At 40.2% G+C, this 12,831-nt stretch overlaps 1 pseudogene; it reads right to left on the bottom strand.

Annotated features, from left to right (window-relative positions):
- Positions 1–2,087: 2,087 nt before the first annotated feature.
- Positions 2,088–10,506, bottom strand: LOC107534372 (peptidyl-tRNA hydrolase 2, mitochondrial-like; annotated as a pseudogene).
- Between the last annotated feature and the right edge of the window lie 2,325 nt (positions 10,507–12,831).

Here is a 12,831-nt window from a genome sequence, read left to right as displayed (position 1 = left end):
AAATGTTTAAGGTGGTAAAGTCTGTGTATTTTACCTCAATTTTTAAATAAATGGAAAAGAAAACTTTTAAATAAAAGATTGTATTTTACCTTTATAAAAAACACTTAGAGAGTGCATGGCAAAGAGAGCTTCAATAGAAAGAGGCTATTGTCTTTGATTTCTCTCTTTCTTTTTTAAATTTTCTGATTGAGGACCATGCTCTTTTATGTTCTGTGATCTCACGTAGGTATTTAATCAATATAGGAACAATTTTCTGGGTTGGAACGGAAACAAGCAATTGAGTTTTTTCTGGGGTTGTTCAGGGGGCCCTGGGTGGGGACAAGCCCTGGGAGGAAGGAAGTGCCTGGAATCAGATATCCAAGCAAGGATCAGAGCACAAGTGGCGAGCTCTCTGTGGGGTGGAACTGGAAAAGCTGGCAGCCAACCAATTAGCTGTGTATGTAATGAACAGGAGCTATTACAGATTCGTGCTTGGTCCAGCAGCGGGTCACTGTAAACTCTCCAGGCCAGAAAAGGAGACTAAGAGATGGTCAATTCAAGCACACGAAGAATAAATAATATCCATCAGACCTACAGCATTGGAAGCTCCCACCAACCACTCTGACGTCAGGGGACCTGCCGGGACCTGAGGGATGCTGAGTGATAGAATATGACACAAAGTTGAAAGAGCACAATAAAGAAATCTAATCACTGGGGAAAGGGCTATAAATTCCAAATACCTTGGAGTGCATTTAACAAGAGATCTGCAGTGCTGACATAAAGAAAAATACAAAATTTTACTGAGGAATATAAAAGTGCTCCTAGGTAAATGGAGTAAAAATGCCTCGTTGTCAATAAAAATTAATATTATAAAATGTCAAATCTCCTACATTTCTTTATAAATTTAATGCAACTCCATTTAAACTTTCAATTCTAAATTATACAACAAAAAAATAAAGAATGGAATTAAAACTCTTAAGCAAAAATAAGCAAATGTAGTTCCAGCATAATGCTAGACAATGAAACATTCTAAAATCTGTGATACATCCAAGAGCATATAAGGATTTAGAATTAGTGAAGCACTTTTGGGATCAATACAAAAAGAGTAGATTTTTTAATATATGACTGCTTTAAAATTTTGTTAATGCTGTAAAGATAGAGTCCTTACCTAACACCATATATTAACATATATTTATATATTTTGATATGGATTGAATCATATATCATAAGAATGCAACCAACGTATTACTTACGTAATTGAAAAAACAAAAAAGATTTTAAAGAACTCAAATGACCAATATACTTTTGAAAAAGTGCTCAAACTCATTACAATTTAGAATGTGCAGATAAAATAACGAGATGTGAGTTTAGCCCATCAAATTGGCATTTAGAAAATGATAGCACAAGTGCCAGTAAAGAGTTCAAGAAAGAGGGCATTTCCAGTACCTGCAGGTGAGAGAGTAAACTGATTAATCTTTCAAGGAGCAGTTTGGCCATCTGCTTTCAAAAAATGTTTAGACCACACCATTTAGCCCTGGTTGGTGTGGCTCAGTAGGTCCCCTGCACCTAAAAGTTGTCGGTTCGATTCCCAATCAGGGCACATGCCTGGGTTGTGGGCTCCATCCTGGGTAGGGGGTGCGTGCAAGAAGCAGCCGATCACATCATCAGTGTTTCTCACTCTCCCCCTCCCTTCCTCTCTCCCTAAAAATCAATTTAAAAATCTTTTTAAAAAACGTTTAGACCCTTTTCACCCAGCTTCCACCTCCAGAAAAATGTTAAGAAATAATAAGAACTTTAATATCTAGAAATATTATGAACAAGTAACCTGAAAATATGAAATATTTTTCTGTTGCAAAACACCCAAAAATGTTGGATGTAAAATAAACTTCTTTTTTAAATGCTGGGAGGAAAAATGAGGAGAGGGAAGGAGGAGTCATGGGAGAACCATAAAACAAAACAAACTCGCTTATGAGTGAAGACTTCGGCAGTCCCAGAGGGGTATCAACAATCAGAAGGCTTTCTTGGGGAAGGGATTCAGCTTTTGTCTTAGAATCTGACAGTTTCAAACATTTGTTTCACTAGTAAATAAATTTCATCCAAAATTTCACCTAGTAAAGTTTTAGGTGACCAGTGACTGTCAATTAGGTCTGCTGGTCCCAATTCCTAGGAGAGTTTGAGAGCCTGGTGCAGTCTGAGTGCCTGGAGCATCTCGGAATAAATTTACAGCCTGTCCCAGCATTTCCGAATGGGTCAATAATCTAATCAGAGTTCCTTCATCGGGGGCTTTGACCACCACACTGGGCTGGCCACGGCATTCCCATTGTTTGAGCAATTCAGCGTTTCTCCTGCGGATTTGCTTGTAGGCAGAAACAGCAGCGTGAGAACACTGGGCAGCCACTTTCCCTTTTCCCATCTTTAAAGTCATTTCGAACCACAAGAATCATTTCGCACTCTCCACTCTCTCCTAAATTGATTGCTTCAGCTCCTGTCTCTGTGTCTGCCTCACTCACTGAGCTTTTGGGGATCATCCCAAAGCATATGCAGAGGCCCCAGCCCAGGCACATGCCACAAACTATTCAGCTTGGTTAAACTGAGTGCGCCTGCATGAGCGAAATATTCCAGAACCAAGGATTCGGAGACCACCTAGAGCACCTACCCTTCACCTCACTCGCATCTTTAGGTTCTTCACTTCCAAGCAGCAAACACGCTTCTCAAGAGGCTTTTTTAAACGCAGGCAATACATTCAAATAATTCAAAATTCAAATCATAAAAATACAGGCAAGAAAGACTTATTCCTAAACCTTTCCTCAAACCACTCCCCAGAGGCAACCATTGTTAACCAGTTTCTTTGTTCCCTTCCACACAATCTTACATTTATTATGGCAAATACTCATTTGCAAACGTATTTTTAATCCGTAGAGTAGCATGTGATACACACTGCTCTGCACCTGGTTGGTTTTGTGTGTGTTTTTTTACTTTAGATTAATTTCTTTCATTCCTACTTATAAAAAACTTTCTCATTCTGTTTTACCAATCTCACCAACCTCCCATGGACAGGTATTGAGATTGTTGCCAGTCTTTACTACAAATAAAATTTCAGTGAATAACATTGAACATAGGTCATTTCGCACTTACACGGGTATGTCTATAGAAAAAAAATCCAAGAAGCGGAATAGCTATGTAGAAGGCTATAGTGATGAGATACCTATTGTCAACGTATCCTTCTTAGCTGTTGCACCCGTCCAGACACTTGCCATCTATGGGGGAAACTACCTGTTTCCCCAAACTCATGTCAATATAGTGTTTTATAAAATGTTGGGACATTTGCCTATTAAAGACTGGGAAACAGTGTCAGTGGTGCCTTAATTTGAATTTTCTTCTTATGAGTGATGTCGAGTATGTTTGCTTAGGTTTAAGAGGCAGTTATATTTCCTTTTTCCTGAATTGCTCATATCCTTTATTCACCTCTCAGTTGTGCTTTTGGTCTTTTTTCTTATTGATTTGGTGAAGATTTTATATTAAGGGAATAAGCCCTTTGCTTATTATTTAAAGTATTTTTTCTCTGACTCTTTTCACAACTTTATTGAGATATCATTGATATACAATAAACCACTTAATTTAAAGTGTATGCTTTAAAGTGAAAAGTTTTTAACAGCTTTATTAGAGTACAACCGACCTGCAGTAAACTGTAACATATTTAAAATGTACAATTTGGTAAATTTTACCTATGTATAGCCTCATGAAATTAGCACCACAATCAAAATAATGAACATATTCATCACACCCACCCTTCCCCCAGGCAACAACAGATCTGCTTCCTGTCACTACTGATTGGTTTGCATTTTCCATAGTTTTATGTAAATGGAAACGTGCAGTGCATACGCTTTTTTCTCTGGCTTCTTTCACTCTGCATAATTATTCTGAGATTCATGTAACGTTGTGTGTCTCAACAGTTATGCTTTATTGTTGAGTAGTATTCCACAACTATCTCGAATGGTTTTCAAATGGGTTCAGAAAGATACATGCATATACATACATGTCTACATACTTACACACGCAGAGAGAAGCCCACTGAGCTGCGTGCTGCATTCGGCTTCTGTGCGGAGCGGGTCCCCCGCATAGACTCTGGGGAGCTGGGCAGGTGGCCCAGGTTTACGCAAGCCGCCAGTCCATCTCCAAGGCCCTGCTGTCCCACTGGAAATATGTGGATGAGTCTTCAAGAAAGAGATGAAAAACATTTCCGTCTAGTATGACCACAGCCTGCTGGCAGCTGACCCCTCACAGCAAATCCAAGAAGTCTGAAGGTCCTGGTGCGCACCCTGGCTGCGGATAAGCCCACCGCAAGGAACAGGGGTTCGCCTTCTCTGAAACAATGGTTATGGGGTTTTAAAGTTAATAAAGGGGAGGTGGAGAATATTTCCAGGTTAAGGTGATGTAAACACACATATCTCTTTTTCTCCTTCCCCAAACCCCACGAAAGTATAACAAATAAGTTTTGTTTAATATCGAAATCTACAAGTGTGGGCAAAACAAGCACAGGAAACAACAGCAACAAAAAATTTGGCAGTTGGAAAGGATATCGATGTGATAACTGCATCAGCATCCCCAAGAAACCCCAAATCCCAAGCTGGCAGCAAGGGAAGTTCAAAATCAACATAATTTGCACCACAGCTTCAAAAGGATCAGAAATTGGCAACACCAGTAAAACCAGAAACAGGGTGTGAGGGTTCCTAAAGAAGGGGGGTGGGTAAAAAAGCTGTTTGAGTAACAGTAAGATCCCAGGTCCTTACTCCAACCTTGATAAAACAGGAGGGACGCCAGGGGACCCCGTGTCTAGCGAATGGCTGAATGCAGACACCCCTGGCCGCCTTCCTCAGCACAGCTCCCAATGTGCTGGCCAGGTATTTACCCTCCAGAAAAGAAACTGGAAAACCCTTTTCCACAGAATCTGACCTTTCTAAAAGCAACACCTAAAGACACTGACCTTAGAGGTGCCCCAGAAATGGTAACCACCCCCCCAGATTCCAATCCCATGAAGCTCAGAGTTGAAAAGTCCTTCCCACAGGCTCAGTGTGTGATTCTGATTTTAGTTCGTGAGCAGAGAGCCAAGGGTTAAAAGCCCAATAAAGAAAACACCTACCACAGAGGATGAATCCAAAATAAGCAGAGTAAAAAAAGCAACCCGGGAGAAGAGAAAAACTTCAAAATGTATCATCCTGTTTTCAAAAAGAAAAAGAATACACCCCATCTGTAAAACAAAAACAAGAGGCTGTGAAAAAGAAACGTTCAGAGAACATAGAAAAGGGCCCTAAGACATCAGAGATACAATCAAGAAATGGAAAACCTTGATAGGTAGACTGGAACATAAAGCTGAGAAAAGCTCTCAGGAAGTAAAACAGCAAGTCAGAGTTGAAGAGCAGAAAGAAAGGTTAGAGCACCGGGCCAGGAGGTCCAGCAACTGAGTAATGAGGCAAAAAGTCATCAGAGGAACAATTCAAGAACATTTCTTGGAATTTTAAAGCAGATAGAAAGGGCCCATAGAAACAGGCCCAATGAGCACATCATTACATATAAAGGATGAAATATGTGAATCTTTATCTCCCCCTCCACACACACTGGCCAGGGTAACCTTCATCTCTTTTAGAGATAAATACTGAATATTCACAGATGACACAGTATGGTGTAGATTTTGTTTCAAAATAATTGGAAATTAAGTAGGAAGTAGGGGTGAGCTACAGATGCAACATGATTGGCTATGAATTGATAATTGTGGCAGCAGAGGGATAGGTATGTGGGGATTCATTACAGTATTCTCTCTTTGTAGATATTTAAATTTTTCTAAAATGCAGGATATTTTTAAAGGAAAGATAAGAATGGTTTGGATTTCTCAGCACACTGCAAACAAAAAGGCAACGGATTAATGCCCTTCAAAATTCTAAACAAAAATTGTTTCCAAACTAGAATTCTATACTTAAACTATAAATCAAGTGCAAGAAAGGTGCCCTAGTAGATAGACTGGCCTTCCATTGTACTAGGAAGTAAGTCAGAGAATTTGGGTAGAGATACAGGTAGGTTGGTTCATTTGATCGGAGAAATAAGAGCTCGATTTCTTCAGATTACTTCTAACTGCTTTACCTTGAGGAGCTCACAGTCTCGTGGGCGATATGGGTAATAAGCAGATAATGTTTAGATGTGCTAATACAAAATAAGTTTTGTAACAGAGTTATGCGTAATATCTTAGGGGACCCCCGGCTCATGGCTCAGGGAAGGTTCTCTGAGGTGGGTGAGGCCTGAGGTGAGTCTCAAAGAACAAGCAGTGGCGACGCCAATGAAGGGAAACAATTCAAGGTAGAAAGACTGCCGTTCACAGAGGCAAGAGAGAATCCAGCACCGTGGTGTGTAGAATATGGCACAGAACCAAGCCCAAGGGAGTGTTCAGTACTTACTGGCATTAATTAAATCATTGGTGTCTTCAAGGACTTGACATCTCTAGTGTGACCGGAGGCCGGAGACAAACCCCGAAAGCACTGTGCAGCTGTCTGTTATCCAAGTCAACCGCTACGAACCAGCAGAGTCAAGAAACAGGGTCTGAAAACTGTACTCTGGAAGAGGTATTCAGGATCTGGAAAATGTAAGAAACAATCAAGATGGTAAGTTCCTTAGCATCTTAAATGCTTCTCCTATTGATGGACTGCTGCACTTAGTCATAGGAATATTCTGGTTGGCTCACAGTTCACAAATTATTTTTGAGCTAAGATTGAATTTATCCTTGACTGATATTTGTTTAATTCAACAATGTTTATCTTTATTTATTCATTTGCTAGTTCATTCTACAAAAAATTTTAAGCACTTATTTGTATAGACGCTCTTCATATAAAACAGTCATAGGGGTATTTGTAGTCCGGTAGGAGAGACAGATGTTAAAGAAATTGTGCACAATTAAATTAAATTAAAATGGTTATTTTTATATGACACAAAGTCTCTGCCATATCTTATAACACACCAGAAGGATCAAATATTTCCATACCAATAAGGTCAGCTTGTTAAAAATACTTCAAATTATAAACAAGAGCCAGGGGGGAAAAAAACTAATTTAGTTTTAATGTTTATTAATTTTTAATGAAAACACTAAACCTTATTTACCTACTCATGGGAAACTCTCAATTTTTATTCAAGATGGTCCAGGCCTATTGGATAGACTTTGAGCATTAATAAAATGACAGAACGTACTATAGGGAAAAACCTATGAACACAGAGATTCATTTTCTTTTAAGTTTGAAAAAAAGGAGGCTTTGACTCAAATGGAGCTTCTGTTTGTTGGTGAATTAATGGGTCACATCACCATAGCCAAAGGATTGTAAGTTACAATTTAACTGAAAACCAGAAGGATAAAAATAGCAAAGACTAAACATATAATATCCTTCTTTCTTCATCCTTGCTTCTGGAAGGTGTGTCTTTCCTGAGCTATGAATCACTGCCGCAGACTTTGCAAATTTGTTCCATAAGAGGGAAGTACCAGAGCAGCAGTAATACCCTCATTATGAGCTTTTTGCAGCCCAGGAGGGAAAAGGTACACAGCCTGCAGTTGGGATAACTCCCCTGCCCCATAGGTTGCAAAAAAATGGAAACTAATCTTCAAAGAGATATATTCCACATGGTTTCAGCTTTACCTTTCTGTAACAACTGTGGCGACTATACTAATAAAAGGCAAGATCTTACTGCCTCTCCCTTCTTGAGCTAGTCTTGGGTGCTGTCGTAACCAAGAACACCACTGAGCTTCAACATGTCAACCCTAAAGGTAAAGGAAAGCGTGGTTCATAAAATTTACCGCTTATGTTCGATATCTTGGCAAGTATCGCTTTTCTGTAAGCCTGAAAATAAAATGAATAAGGCTTCAGTTTTGAACCAGATCCAGAATTAAGTGTTTTTCTTTCTTTCAAGACTTAGCCTGATTGTTACAGAATTTTGCCAAATTTCCGTATTAATAAGTGTTATATTAACCAGAAGTTTTTAATATTGTTAAAAGCATAGCATTGTCAGACATCTACGTGTGTACTTTATCTCTGATTTTTGTGCATTCCTTAAATACTCTATTTTTATATATTCCTGTGGTATTAAAAAAATAAAAATTAGGCCTCGGCCAGGTGGCTCAGTTGGTTGGAGTATCGTTCCGCACACCAAAAAGGTTGCAGGTTCGATTCCCGGTCAGGGCACATACTTAGGTTTCAGATTCGATCCCCGGTCGGAATTCATATGTGAAGCTGGAGGCAACGGATCGATGTCTCTCTCTCTCTTTCTCCCCTTCTCTCTCTCTTCTTCTCTCTCTAAAATAAGTAAATAAATAATAAATAAATAGTACTGATTTTTTATCTTATTTCCTGACATTTTTCTTCCCTTACATGAAACAAAAGTTGCAACTGACAGCATCTTCAAAATTATATAGAAATAAGTTATATACTACTTATTTTCTTATTTGTCTTTCCAATAATAATTGCTTAGACAAGTGGATAATGAATTTGTGGGAGGGATTATCGATATTTTTTTAGGCTCTTTTGGCTCATCCAGTGTACAGCAGCAACACCTAGTGGACGTTTTTGTACCTCTCAGGGAAGAATCATTTCACCGCCTTTCAAAATATGAAATTGTCTTGCTTTAAGGCATGGAAATTGTATGGCTATTACTGATTAATATAGTTCTTAATATTACTCTAGTGGGTAAACATGGGCATTTATAGAGTTCTTTTAATATAAAGAATGATAATCATCCTCAATTATTGAGTCTGTAAAGCGATGAGTATTAAAAATAAATGTAAATATATAATCTGTGCTTCAAATTTAGTATGTCATATTAATTATTTTCTAAAGTAGACTTTTTAAAAATATATATATCTTTATTGATTTCAGAGAGAGGAAAGGAGAGGGAGAGAGAGAGACAGAAACATCAATGATGAGAGAGCCATTGATCAGCTGCCCAGCCCGCAGGCATGTGCCCTGACCAGGAATCGAACCCTGACCACCTGGATCCTAGGTCGACGCTCAACCGCTGAGCCACGCCCGGCCGGGCTAAAGTAGACTTTTTAAGGAAAGCAGAGCCAATGCCTGAATTGCCAATAATAAGAATTTTCAGAGTTAATCTGTTTTTTCTCAATTTCATTCTTGTATGTCTACAGAAAGATGCTGAATAGAGACGATTGATGCTGTTGTGATAAACCAAGGCACAAAAGGAAAAAAATACATGCTGTTCCAGGAGCTGATCTATAAATGCAGTTAGCAAGGGAGAAAAGCTACACTAATACCACCATTTCATTTTCTTTTGCCACAATAAGGTTGGATCTGTCAGACATTCAGTTAAAACCAGCATGGGAGAGAGGATCTTACACATTCCTGGAGAAACATAAATAGCTCCCTTCTAAATGCAACAATACAGTATTTAATATTGTTCTAAGACTCACCACTTTCTTCCCTGGAATAACAACCTCACTGACTGTGTGTACAGCTCCCCTGCTGGACTGGATTAGAGAGGACCTGCCAACCCCGAGAGGCACAGCTGTGTAAAGGGGCAACTCACCACTGTCTCCATGCTTTGGGGGCTTCTCCCAGCTTGTTCTAGGATCAGACACACTGGAAATATTCTGGACTTTGAATGGTGCAGGAGGGATGGGCACAAACTGGAGTCATTTGCAAAAGGTAAAAAAGAACAGAGGCACTCAACAGAGATCGATCATGTAATCATTCGTTTAATTTATCACACAACATTTCTCAGTTAACTTATATATCCGTGAAGCTCTGATTTGAACACTGTGGACTACATAGCAGGGATCTACAAACAACTGCCAGCCTGTGGCTTATTCTTCCATGGCCTGTGAGCTAGGGATGAATCTTAACATTTTCAAAGGTTATTAAGCAAAACAAAAGAAAAATATACATATTATTTGAAATAACTCAGTTCCTTCTTTCTGTGAGTCCCTTTTATGTTCACACTCCTGCCACACGCACAACACTTCTGACACCAAATGTTCGGGGATTTCTCCAAACCAAACAATTCTCTGTGGAGAACTGGCTGGGAGTCCTACAATTTAACTCAGTTCTGACACGCTCTACCCAGAGATAGTGGCAGATCCCACAGGTTAAGGACTCAGTCTGTGAGACTGCCCCCCACTCTGGATGCCAGTCACAAGCAGTATGTCCCTGGGTTCCCACAACCTTTATCCAACCTGACTACAAATCAAAAATTTCCACAATCCCTTCCTCAGGTTTGATTAATCTGTTAGAGTGGCTCACAGAACTCAGGAAAACATGTACCTACATTCCCCAGTTTATTAAAGGGTAAAATAAAGGATACAGATGAACAGCCAGCTGAAGAGAGGCACAGGGCAAGGTCTGGGAGGGTCCCGAGCACAGGAGCTTCTATCCCCATGGAGCTGGGGTGTGACCCTCCTGGTAAGGATGTGTTCACCAGCCTGGAAGCTCTCTGAACCCTGTACTTTGGAGATTTTTGTGGAGGCTTTATCACATAAGCATGACCCATCATCGACTAACTCCATTTCCAGCCCCTCTCCACTCTCTGGAGGCTGAGGGAGGAGCTGAAAATTCCAAGCTTCTAATCATGGCTTGGTCTTTCTGGTGACCAGCCCCCATCCAGAAGCCACCCAGCTACCTCATTAGAACAAGAGAGGCTCCTATCGCCCAGCAATTTACAAGGATTTTAGTAGCTCTGTGTCAGGAACTGGGGTCAAAGACCAAATATTACAAGAGATGCTCCTATTGCTCTTATCTATTAGAAACTACAGCAGTTTCAGGAGCTCTGTGCCAGGAACTGGGTGGGGGCAGGGAGGGGGGAGGCAGAGACCAATATATATTTTTTCCTGTTATTTCACAATATGTGACAGAGATATATGTTGCCTGAAAAACCTATAATATTGACTAGCTTTTTATTAAAAAAGTTTGCTGATGCTTGCTATACAGAGAGATTTAACTCTTGAATAAGTTAGAGTCTAAAAAGAAAATTTAAACAATAAAAATAATAAACACAATAACATTTTTTGACCATTTACCGTGTGTTAAGCACAGAGTTGAGTGTATTACGTTCATTGTCTCATTTAATCTTCATCAGAACCTATGAGTTACAATGATTATCAATTTACAAGGAAGATCCCAAGACTTAAAAAGGTCAGTTACCAAAATCACATTAATGACCAGACCTGAGGTTAAAATCCAGGCTGGCCGACCCAGAGCATTTAAGCACCCGTTTCAGGTACACAACTAAGAATGACAAAGGTTAGAAAATGATAGGTATGGCGAGGAACATCAAAACACAACATGCTGTGGAAAAACTAGGGTAGCAGATATAACACTTCCAGAGGGGTGTTCAGGGGAGATTTCATGGACAAGGTAGCATTTAAAGTGGGCCTTGAGAGGTGGGGATGATTCGGATTAGTGACGTTGTGTAGGACAAGCAGCTATGGAACAACCTGGAGGCACAAGCATTTGAGGGGTGCTGGGGGAGGAGTGAGTCCATTTAACAGGAACAGCATGTGTATGAAGGGAGATCGGTGGGAAACCTAGACGAGAGGGAGATCCGGGTGATGCTGAATGCTGACCTAAGGGAAAAGAGAGAATTTAAGTAAATGTGATTGAACATTGACGACTAAACAATTGGTGCAATCAATCTGATGTTCTGGGGAGATTTCTCTGACAAGGATGTGTTGGATGAATTAGAGGAAGGAGAGACAGAGCCAGAAAAGTACATTAGGACATATTAACAGTAATCCAGACCCAAGACTAGCAGGGGACAGACACAACAGGAGAGAGAGATATAAGGAGTGTTGTTAAGGTCTCTACCTACATTGTTTCCAAAATCACTTAGTAACGCAAGAAGGGAGTGCAAATGGCCTGGCAACAACCCCCTCTCAAGCTAAATAGTGCTTTTTCATGACATTATCACTCCAATTTTTCCCAACCTTGTGGAAAACCTTTCCCAGCCTTGTGGCTTCCCCAGCTACCACCACAGACAGACACACACACACACACACACACACACACACACACACACACACACACACACACACACACCAGTTTTACTTATTAAAGTTCCCAGTGTTGGTTCTTTTGATAAAGTCATTACTTGATATTTGTTTTAATGGAATTTTATCTGAATAAAAATGTCAGTGGTTTGGGGTTGAGTGGGGAGGTGCAGAGAATAATACCCACACAGTGGGATTCACCAGGCCTACAATCCACAGGAATTGTCCTCTAAAAAGATGGGGACACCTATGAGAGATCAACAGCTCACACGACTTGACTCGGAAGTCAAAAATGCAAGTTTTAACTCCGAATTTGAAGCTCGAATTCCAAGCCCCCTTTGCTACCGTCGACTCATCTGATCCAATTCCCTACAGCAAGCTGGGGCTCCTGTCTGCCCTGTTGTGCCTTTGGATCAAGTCCGCTGCCCTCAATGCATGAAACGTCGTTGAGCCCACCAGGAGAGACTCCAGGGGAGGAAGCAAGCAGGGTTGGCAGGGGAGCTATTCGGGGGCCTTGTTGCTCTTCACTGGACACTGCTGATTTCACTCTGATTTACAGCGCAGCAGCTGTGTTTCCGTTTCTCCTCCTGCAAGGCTGGCTGCAGAGAACTATCACTAATTAAAACAGACACAAGGAGACCACAAATTACTTTAACAGTTACCACCAAGTTGACAGTCTGTAGATTACGACTAAATCTTAAAGTGTTTTGCTGGTCGATTGTATCATTCTGTGGCTCTTTAGTGTCTATTTGAAAGACCTAAAGCAGGTGATGTTTTCGGCCCAGATCCAGAGTTTAAAACTTGTGTAATATAATGTAAGCCTACCTACA

The sequence above is a fragment of the Miniopterus natalensis genome, chromosome 1 (genome assembly GCF_054644295.1).
Source record: "Miniopterus natalensis isolate mMinNat1 chromosome 1, mMinNat1.hap1, whole genome shotgun sequence".
Lineage (NCBI taxonomy): Eukaryota > Metazoa > Chordata > Mammalia > Chiroptera > Miniopteridae > Miniopterus > Miniopterus natalensis.
This window is presented reverse-complemented; position numbering and strand designations above follow the sequence as displayed.